We start from the raw sequence: 11,485 nt of genomic DNA on the forward strand, positions 1-11,485 counted from the left end.
TCTCCTTATTTATCCTTCTTCTCAATCCCTTGTCCTTGCTCTCTTCTCATCCTGCTCTTTTCTTTCTCCTTCATTTCCTCCCTTTTTCTCCCCTATTTTTTCCCCCATTTACCTTTGTTGCAACTGAGGTTTTTATTAAACCTCTGAAATGTTTCAGACATATTAAAAAAAGTACAGTAAATCATATAGCAGACATTATCCACCATTGAAATTAAGCAGATGTTAACCTTTTTGCAATATTTAGTTTACTTCTTAATTTTTTGACAAGCAGGCAGAAGAGCAGGGATTCTTGACTCTTGTTCATTGAGTTGTTTTTTTTTTTCTCGTGGATTTATGGAATTTCACCCTAAGTATATGGAAATTAATATGAAGTCAAAGACTCAAGTGGACTCCTCCGTAGCTGTTTGGAGCTGTTGTCTGCAGAACTTCCTCCTTTCTGATACATTATCTAGAAATTTTTGCCACCTATACCTTTCTGAACTCCTATCTTTGTCTTTTCAAGTTAGTGAGACTGCTAAGCTCTGCTTTGAATCTCTGCTTGCAGTGGTGTCCAGAACATGTTTCTTGGCAGAAAGTCAAGGTGCTTACAGGGCTTACCTAGCTTGCTTCCTTTTTTCAGGGAACACAGATCTACACTAATTGTTGTCCAATGTCTAGAAAATGTTGTGTTGTATATTTTATCTAGTTCCGCAGTTGTTTACTGTCTGAGGGTAAATTTGGTACCAGTTACTCCATAATGGCTAGAAGTATAAATCCTATACTAATAGGTTATTGTATAGGGGAGGGAGGTTGGTAAAGACTTTTGGGTGAAGTTATAGGAAGGAATCACTATGAGCCTTGCTGATTTTATAGTTAATGGAATTGAATATTTAAGGGCCCTGGAAGTATTTGACTTGGGAGTGGTTTGTCCTTTTAAGTAGATCTATCAGATGAGATTATATAAATCATAAAGTACTATATAAATGTGCTAATTATTTTGATTTAGAGTAATTTATTGAAAGTTCTTATAGACTGTTCTATCTTAGGTAGACTTTTGACTCTTGGAGTTTAAAATGAAAATAGTGGATTGCTGTGGAGGAGTTGGAGTTGGTGACGATGCTTCTATGTTATTTCTAATAAGCAAAAATTGATTTCAGTAGGCTTTGCTGTCATTGGAGAAAGATAGCTTCTCACAATCAATAATAATGTTAATCTGAGAATAAGCTCATATTGTAACGGCAGTAAAGTAACTGGCAGAAAGACATTTCCATAGAATGTATTGTGCCTCTATATTATTCTTGAGTTTTTGTACTCAGTGACTTGCATATACATACTCAGTGAACATTTGGTGTGTGACTTGAACATACATACTCAGTGAATACTGAGGTACGAATCTTTATGAAGAAAATTTGCTTGTCAGTCAATCATAATGACTACCTTCTGTGATTCAGAAATGGTCCTAGATGATGGAGAAGCAGCAACAAAAGAAGTAGGAGATAGGATCCCTAATCAGAAGACTAAACAAGGTAGCACATATATAAGGCAGCAAAATATTCTGGCAAGGACTAATGGAGTACAGAATGATTATATCAGCTGTCAGGGAGAAATGGAGGGGCTGGATTTTGAGAAAGTGGACAGATGTGCATTAGTTGACAAAGAGGATAAGGGAGAAAAAAATCCCTATTGTAAAGAGAAGGAATGGTGTGTTGCAGGGTGACAACTGAGAATGACAAAATTGTTCTGTGGAAAGCAAGCAAATTAAGTCAACTTGAATGAAAGTTTATGTAGAAGATAGTAGAAATTAGATTGTACAGCTAATTGGGGTGTTAGAGATATAGAAGATGTTGAGTGTTAATGTGAGCAGAGAGACATTTCATATTGCCCTATAGGTTAAAAAGTAATCAAAATGAGAGAATTTCATGTTCACAAAACAAGTGTTATAGATACTGACTTATTTTAAGATGAACTATGAAGCAAATTAAGACACAGAATATTACTGCATGAGTGTAATTTGCAAAATGAAAATCCATTCCTTTATTGGGATTTGAAAAGTACTGCTTCCATAATAAGTGAATATACAAACATTTTACATGTCATGACTGGCTACATAAGGGAAGAAAAAGGGGATTTTTAAGAAAGTACATAGTAATGCTAACTGAAAGTACATAGTAATGCTTTGAGTAAGGCTGAATTTCATCTTTTTCTTTTATTCCAGGTTCCTGCTTTTGCTAAGAGAGCACCCATGACCCCGATGGTATTTTCACTCAAGATAAAGTGTGCTATTGCCTTTATTGATTAACTGAACAAATTCAGGTTAGTACATTTTGTGGATAGCACTTCTCTGTTCAAATTATGTTAGTATTTTGAGAAATGAATAATTTTGTGTTTGAAGCTATATATTTATGTACTAGTGAAGTAGAAAGCCCAAGTCAATCTAAACTCTGTTGAATCGTGTGTTAAACACTTCTGACTACCTACTATGTACAGTATGAATTTTCATAAGATGAAAAATGTTTTACTTTCTATTTAATAGTTCTGTACTTTAAAGTTAGGGGCTGGATAAAACAAGTTATAGCTGAATATGATACATTGTACTTTTGGCATCATATGGCATATTTGTGCTAAAAATAACTCATCTTAAAATTTTTGACAGTAGCTGACTTTTAAAGGTTTCATTCTTGTCAAGATTTCAGTCATATATTAAAATTTTTCTTTATTTGTTTTTAGTGTTCAGCCTAGGAGTTTTGACAAATATATATTCAACATTGATAATCTTCTAAATTGACTCATGTTGCTTCTGGAGTCAGCCTCTCCCTTCACCTTAATCCCAAGCAACTACTGATGGTTTTGCCCCTGTAGTTTACCTTTTCTAATATTGAATTTAAATGGAATTGGTTAGTATGTAGCTTTTAAAATCTGGTTTCTTTCGCTTAGTATAATGCATTTGTATTGATCCATGTTGTGTGTAACAGTACTTTTTTTTTTTTTTTTGCTGAGTAATGTTCTGTGTGGGTATTCTATAGTTGGCATTATCCATTCACTAACTGATAGAGATTTGGGGTGTTTTCTAGTTTTTGGTGATTATTGCAATCATACTTTCTTCTTCTTTCTTTATTGTGATAAAATACACACAACATAAACTTTACTATCTAAGCTTCTAATTTCTTATCTGTAGAATGAACATAAGAATATTTATTCCAAGGGTTGTAATGAGGATTAAGTAGAATAAATTACATAAAAGTATGTAACAGTAGAGTTTGGCATTTAATAAATGTTTGTCTATTATTTTTTTAAATGACTAGTGGAAACTTTACTTTTTGATTACCTATTCCCCTAGTGATTCTGTATGGACAGAGAAGTAGTGTACACATTTACCTTGGAATCCATCAGGAAAATAAAAACGTAGCAAAATCCTGCTGTGTTGACCTGGATCTTTTCACAGTTTGAAAGAAAGTTAACCAGGCCACTGTCAGTGTATGACTATTAGAAAATACATGAAAAGGCTCTGAAGGAGAGTTCTAATTTGGGGAAGTATGGTAGAATTTTTTATAGGGTGTTAGCAGGAGGGGTTGGTCAGTCATAGTTCAGCTAATTTGGGGAAAAGTTGGTCAATGATGGTCGTGAGAGAATTGATCTTGTAGATTAGCAGCCATTAGGCAATTTGGATTTAATCAAGAGGGTTGGGGAGTAGCAGCTGTGGGGAGCAAGGACATGAGAAGGGCAATGTAAAAAATTCTCAGGATTTTAGTGTCATCACAGATTTTTTTTTTTAAATCATTGGCTCATACAGTCTTCTTCCAACCACTTCCCTAGCCTTTCCTCCAAGTAGAAATGCTCTTTATCCTGGTCATGATTTAGACTGCTTCTAGCTCTTGATCTCACAAGGCAATATCTTTATGAACTTCAAAGAACAAGGAATTACATATTTTGTAATGCATTGTGTTTAGAACCCTGTTATGTAGATAGTCTGTAGTAGAGGAAACAGTAATGTATGACAGTGAAAAGCTTCAAAGTAGAAATATGGCTGGGAAGGAGATTAGAATAGGAATTTGCAGTAGCTGTTTTAGTTGATGACATATCTTCAACTTTAATTGCAATTGACTTTTTCAGTTTTGCCTCATCCTTTGGTGATGATTCTAGTAGAAGTCAAATGAGATCATTTTTGATAGCTGGTTTGCAAACTTTGGTGTCTGCAGCCAACCTTCCAAAGCCTACCTGTGCTTTTCAAGGAGAGAGCTAAGCTTGGGATGGAGTGGATCAGCTATTCTCTTGTATTTTTTTTTTTTAATTAAAAATTATTGGGATGACATTAATAATAAAATCAAATAAGTTTCAAATGTACAATTCAACAGTATGTGTTTATCACCCAGTTAGATTTCCTTCCATCACCAAATGTTTGACCCCTTTTATCCCTATCTACTTCCCCGTCTTCCCTTTTTAATGCATTACTGGTTTTTAGCAGCTAGTGTTTAACACTGCTCATTCTTGACTTTGGTAAATTGTTTTGTCTGTGCTTCATGTGATTTCTTTGCTTTTATGAGGTACTTTTCGACTAGACCTAATCTCTTGTAGATAGAATCTATGCTTTGAAATTAAATGATCCTTGTCCTCTTTCAATACGTAAATCCTTTTATTATCTGCTAGTTTACCTCTTGCTTTGTGGCTCACTGTGCTCCTCTAGCAATGCTTGCTTAGCTTTTAATTTAAACACAATTAGTTAGCATTCATGGAAGACATTGGCCTGTGCAGAAATTAGAAAAATATGAATATTTGGCCACCACATTTAGGATTATTGAGGCATTTCTTTCCATCTTTTTAGAATATAGAAAAAGAGGTGAGTTTCTTATTTTTTCCTAATCAAGCTCACCATAGACCTTGTTCTTTTTAAACCAGCTTGAATGAAAAAAAGATATATGAAGGGTAGTATATCTGCTTTTTCTATATGTATATAATTATCGTAGTTATGGAAAATATATCTGATTTACTGCGAGGCTCTCAAGGTAAATGGGTCAGATAGAATTAATATTTTAGTATTGTCTTACGTAATTAAGTATTTTCTGTAAATTATGAGAAAGTTATTTGTTTTTTTTTGTTCTGTAAAATATTACAAAAATTTCAATAACGTTGCTTTCTCTTTTTGATATTTAGAGGAAGTTAGAGAACAGATTTACCTACCACTAAATAGTCTGTCACTGGCAAGAACTTATTCTTTGTAATATATTACTTTGCTCCTTAAACCTCATTTTCTTCCATTTGTAACATTTGGTAATGTGAAGCAAACGTTACTATCCTAGCTTTCTTTAATATTCTGGGAAGTATCTTTAAATCTTGGGAACTCTTAAAGTCTTCTTTATCCTTTTTTATCTCTTCTCAAGAAAGTAGTATCTTCATGTACTCTTGATGTTTTTATAGAAATTCCTTCTACCCATAAATAGAAATTAAAACATGCGACGTAAAATTTCAGCTTTAGGATAGTTTTTAAATTAACAAGCTGGTTATTTAAAAAGTTTCATAGATATGTGATTTTTTTTCACTTTTTTTTGGCTTTATTGAGATATAATCAACAAGTAAAATTGTAAGATATTTAAAGCGCACTCCGTGGTATACATTGTATACATTGTGAAAGGATTCCCACCATCTAGTTAATTAACATAGCCATCACCCCACCTATTTATCTTCTTTTGTGTGTGTGTGAGAACATTTAAACTCTCTTAGCAAATATTAAATATATAAAAACAGCATTATCAACTACAGTAACTATGTTTTACGTTAGATCCTCAGATTTTATTCATCTTAAGCTGAGAAAGTTTGTTCCCTTTTACCAACCTTTTCCTATTTCCCCCACTACCCAGTCCCTGGCAACCACTTTTTTACTTTCTGTTTCTGTGAGTTTGACTTAAATTTCCCTTTTTTTCAGATTCCATGTATAAATGATACCATGTAATATTTGTCTTTGTCTGACTTATTTTACTTAATATAATGCCCTCAGGGTCCATCCATGTTGGCATTTTCATCTTTCTCATGGCTGAATAATATTTCATTCTCTGTCATATCTTCTTTATCCATTTGTGTGTTGATAGACACTTAGATTGTTTCCATATCTCGGCTATTGTGAATAAAGCTGCAGTGAACATGGAAGTGTAGATATCTCATCGAGATCCTGTTTTCATTTCCTTTGGATATTAACCCCAAAGTGGGATTTCTAGATCATATGATAGTTCTAGTTTTAAATTTTTGAGGAACCTCCGTACAGTTTTCCATAGCCGCTGCATCAGTTTATGATGCCGCCAATAGTGCACAAGGGTACCCTTTTTACCACATCTTTGAAAACATTTGTTATCACTTGTCTTTTTGATGATAGACATTCTCACAAGTGTGAAATGATATCTCATTGTGGTTTTGATTTACATTTCCCTGATGATCAGTGATGTCGAGCACCTTTTCATGTACCTGACAGCGATTTGTAGGTCTTCTATGGAATAATGTCTATTTTAAATTGGATTTCTTTCTATTGAGTTGTATGAGTTCTTTGTATATTTTGGATATTAACTCCTAATCAGATATATGATTTGAAAATAACTTCTCCCATTCTGTAGATTGCCTTTTTATTTCGTGGGTTTCCTTTGCTGTGCAGAAGCTTTTTAGTTTGATGTAGTCCCATTTGTTTATTTTTGCTTTTACTTTTGGTGTATCCAAATCCAAAAATTCATCGTTAAGACAAGGAGCTTACCCCCTATGTTTTCTTCTAGGAGTTTTATGGTTTCTGGTGTTATGTTCAAGTCTTCAGTCCATTTTGAGTTGATTTTTGTGTGTCATAAGATGGGGTCCAGTTTCATTTTTTTTTTTTTTTTTTTGCCTATGGCTGTACATTTTTTTAGCACCATTTATTAAAGGGACTATCCTTTCCCCTTTGTATATTTTTGGCTCCTTTGTCATAAATTAAGTAGCGACATATGCATTGGTTTATTTGTTTGCTCTCTATTCTGTTCCATTGAGCAGTGTGTCTTTTTATGCCAGTACCATACTGTTTTGATTACTATAGCTTCGTAACATTGTTTAAAATCAGGAAGTATAATGCCTCAAGCTTTCGTACTTCTTTCTCTAGATTACTTTGGTCTTTTGTGGTTCCATACAACTTTTAGGATCGTTTGTTCTATTTTGAAAAATGCCAGTGGAATTTTGATAGGGATTCCATCGACTCTATAGATTTCTTTGGGTATGGACATTTAAACAATATTCTTCCAGTTCATGAGCATGGATTTATTTGTTCTTTCCATTTATTTGTGGCTTCAGTTTCTTTTATCAATGTCTTTATAGTTTTCAGAAGTACAGATCTTTCTCTTCCTCCATTAAACTTATTCAGAGGTATTTTATTCTTTCTGATGCAATTGTAAATGAGATTGTTTTCTTAATTTCTCTTTTTGATATTTTGTTTCTAGTGTGTATAAACACAACTGATTTTTGTATATTGATTTTTTATCATGTAACTTTAGCGAATTTGTTGATTAGTTCTAACAGTTTTTTGGTGGCATCTATAGGATTTTCTATATAAAATATGACATCTGCAAATAGTGACAGTTTTCCTTTTTTATTACTGATTTGGATACTTTTTATTTCTTTTTTCTTTTTTTTTCCTGCTTTGGCTGGGATTTCTAGTGCTGTGTTGAATAAAAGTGATTAAAGTAGGCATCCTTGTCTTCTTTCTGATCTTAAATGAAAAGCTTTCAACTTTCCCTTGTTGACTATGATACTAGCTGTGGGCTTGTCATATATGGCCTTTATTATATTGAGGTTCATTCCCTTTATACCAACTTCGTTGAGAGTTTTTCTTTTATTATGAATGTATGTTGAATTTTGTCATATAGTTTCTGCATCTGTTGAGATGACCATAGGATTTTTATCTTTCATTTTGTGTGTGGTGTATCACATTGATTGATTTACATATGTTGAACCATCCTTGCATCCCTGTAATAAATCCCACTTGGTCATGGCGTGTGATTCTTTTAATGTGTTAATTCGGTTTGCTGACATTTTGGTGAGGATTTTTGCATCTTTGTTCATCGGGGATATTGGCCTGTAGTTTTCTTTTCTTGTAGTTTTCCTTATCTGGTTTTGGTAGCAGGGTTAATGCTGGCCTTGTAAAATGAATTTGGAAGCATTTCAGCCTCTTCTGTTTTTTGGAGTTTGAGAAAGATTGGTATTAGTTCTTTCAATGTTAGGTAGGATTGACCAGTGAAGCTGTCTGGTCCTAGACTTTTCTTTGTTGGGAAGTTTTTAATTGCTGATTTAATGTCCTTACCAGTATTCAGTCTGTTCATATTTTCTATTTCTTCATCATTTAGTCTTGATAGGTTGTATGATTTTAGGAATTTATCCATTTCTTCCAGATCGTTCAATTTGTTGGTGTATAATTGTTCATCATAGTCTCTTAGGATCCTTTGTATTTGTGTGGTATCAGTTGCAGTGTCTCTGTTCATTTATAATTTTATTTGAGTCCTTTTTTCTTGGTAAGTCTAGCTAAAGGTTTGTCTATTTGTTTATCTTTTCAAAAAATCAGCTTTTAGTTTCATTTAACTTTTCTACTGTTTTTTGTTTGTTTGTTATTTTTTAGTTTCTATTTTATTTATTTCCACTCTCATCTTTGGGCTTTTTTTGGTCATTTGTTGTTGTTGTTGTTCTACTAACTTTGGGCTTCATTTATTCTTTTTCTGTTTCCTTGAGGTGGAAAGTTATATTGTTTATTAGAGTTCTTTTTCTTAATGTGGGCATTTATTGCTATGAAGTTCTGTTTTAGAACTGCTTTTGTTATGTGTTATGTTTTGGTACATTTTATGTCCATTTAAATTTGTGTAAAGTTAAAGTGTATTTTGATTTTTCTTTTGATTTCTTTGACCAATTGGTTGTTCAGAGCATGCTCTTGAATCTTCATACATTTGTGAATTTTATAGTTTTCTTGTAATTAATTTCTAGTTTCATAACATTGTGGTCAGAAATGATGCCTGATATGATTTGAACTTTCTTAAATTTATTAAGACTTGTTTTGTGGCCTAATGTATGATCTATTCTGGAAAATGTTTCATATGTGCTTGAGAAGAATGTGTATTCTGCTACTGTTGAATAGAATGTTTTATAAATCTCTGTTTAGTCTATCTAGTCTAAATGTATAGTTTAAATCCAATGTTTCCATAGTGATATTCTTTCTAGACGATCTAGCTATTGTTGAAAGTGGGGTATTGAAGTCCTTCCCATATATTGCTATGCTATCTTTTTCTCCTTTCAGGTCTGTTATTATTTGCTTTGGATATTTAGGTGCTTCTATGTTGGGTGGATATTTACAAAATATAACCCATTGCTGGATTGACTCGTTTATCATTATACAATAACCTCTTTTTCTTTTATTATAGTCTTTGGCTTGAACTCTGTTTTGTCTAATGCAATTGTAGCTACCGCTGCTTTTTTTTGATTTACATTTGCATGGAATATCTTTTTCTATTCCTTTATTTTCAGCCTGTGTGTGTTCTTAAAGCTAAATATGTCTCTTCTAGGTAACATAAAGTTGGGCATTTTTCTCTCTTTTATCAGTTTAGCCACTCTTTGTTTTTTATTTGAGAACTTAGTCCACCTACATTTAAAATAATTATTGATCGATATTGACTTATAATTGCCATTTTGTTATTTGTTTTCTGTCTGTTTTATAATTTATTTGTTCCTTTCTTTTCTTTGTGTATTCCTTTGTGATTTGATGGTTTTCTGTGGTGGTATGCCGAGATTCTTTTCTTATTATTTTTTTGCGTATCAATTATAGATTTTTACTTTGTGATTACTATGAGGTATATATAAAACATGTATGTCTGTTTTAAATTGATAACAACTTGTGTTTAAATGCATACGATAGCTCTATATTTTTACTCTATCCCCACATTTTGTTTTTGATGTTCTAATTTATATCTGTTTTTCCTACTTTTATCTTTTAACCTTCCTATTAGATTTATAAGTGATTTACCTATTTCCATTACAAATTAGATTAATCTGAATTTAACTATTTATTTTTACCAGTGAGATTTACACTTTAACTTACACATTAAAGCATTCTTTTGCTGAAGCTTGGCGAAGTCTTCTTAACATTTCTCGTAAGGCTGGTCTAGTGTTGATGAATTTTTGCAGCTTTTATTTGTCTGGAAAATTCTTTATCCTTTAATTCTGAAGGGCAGCTTTGACAGGGAAAGTATTCCTGGCTGGTAGTTTTCTTTCGGCACTTGAATATATCATACCAGTCTCTCCTGCCCTGTAAAAGTTTTTCAGATTTTGCTGAAAAATCTGTTGATAATCTTATTTCCCTTTTATATAATATGGTGAGTCCTCCTTTGTTTGCTGTAATCTTGTGGGTCTCCTGGATGCAAGCCGCATTGGCGTTCAGAATTAGGTGTTTTAGGGGTCACATTCCTCAGGTAGAAGTCTTGAAAATTGAGGCACTGGCTGTTGGGTCCAAATCCTTAACTCTTCAGGGAGAAGCTGGTGGTCACATTTTCTCCTGATTCTATGTTGCTGTGCTGGGAATGGGGTTTATGGCAAGAGTGTGTTTTAGAGAATTTTGTGGTCAAATTCTCTCCTGATTCTATGTTGCTGTGCTGGGAATGAGGTTTATGGCAAGAGTGTGTTCCTTCCTGTTTGATGTAGATTTTTCCTTGTTCACACCATGTGTAGCCGCTCAGCCAGTTCCTAGATGTCTTTCAGGGGTACTTGTTCTGCGTTTAGCTGTACATTCAGTGTGTCTTGGGAGGAAGTGAGTCACCATCTCATGTCACCATCTTGGACCCGAATCAGAATTGCAATTTTTAAATAATTGTCCCTTTTAATGAATAATTATTTAGAGAATGAACTGAGATGTTGATCATATCTAAAATGTAACACAAAAATGAATCTCAAAATGTGTATAATTTCGTTTGTATTGGTGCATGATTTTTTTTTTTTTTTTGGGGGGGTAAATACAGTATCAGGGAGTATATTCAGAATGATATCAAAAGGATTCTGTTTTGTTGTTTATTGGCATCATACATATATGTAATTTGGGTCATAGTTACATAATTTGTTTCATAGTTACATAAAATAGATAGTATGGTGAGGGAGAAGAAATGTAAAATGTGAGCTTCTGCAAAAATACCGAAGGAAAGAAATGCAGTTTCTAAAGTACTTTCTTAATGTTAAAAAACATTAAGAACTCCAAAACGCAAGAAAGCCGAGACTGCTTCTTACATTTATATAACAATTCTTATCTATTAGTTACAGAGCAAAAACAACAGAATATTAATTATATAGTAAAAAATAGCTTTTAACTATGAAGAATTCCTATCAGATTCTTCAGTTTATTGAAAAGCCACTTTTGGTTATTATTTTAAAAAAAAGTATCTGGGCAGTTCCAAGAAAAGCTTCAGAACAGCTGTAATTACAGCTGCAGATTTAGTCAAAATAGGGGCTTTTAAAGGCTCCTCACTCCCCTTTCGCATCT

At 33.0% G+C, this 11,485-nt stretch overlaps 1 protein-coding gene across 9 annotated transcripts in view; it reads left to right on the top strand.

Annotated features, from left to right (window-relative positions):
- Positions 1 to 11,485, top strand: part of FUT8 (fucosyltransferase 8) — a 195,936-nt gene that overhangs the window by 28,518 nt on the left and 155,933 nt on the right. For all 9 annotated transcript variants that reach the window (XM_025049113.1, XM_006915132.3, XM_015591970.2 and 6 more), the window contains one exon: positions 2,195 to 2,292. The gene's annotated coding sequence lies outside the window, so the exon portion shown is untranslated. The remainder of the gene's footprint in view (positions 1 to 2,194; positions 2,293 to 11,485) is intronic.

The sequence above is a fragment of the Pteropus alecto genome, unplaced genomic scaffold (genome assembly GCF_000325575.1).
Source record: "Pteropus alecto unplaced genomic scaffold, ASM32557v1 scaffold276, whole genome shotgun sequence".
Taxonomy (NCBI): Eukaryota; Metazoa; Chordata; class Mammalia; order Chiroptera; family Pteropodidae; genus Pteropus; species Pteropus alecto.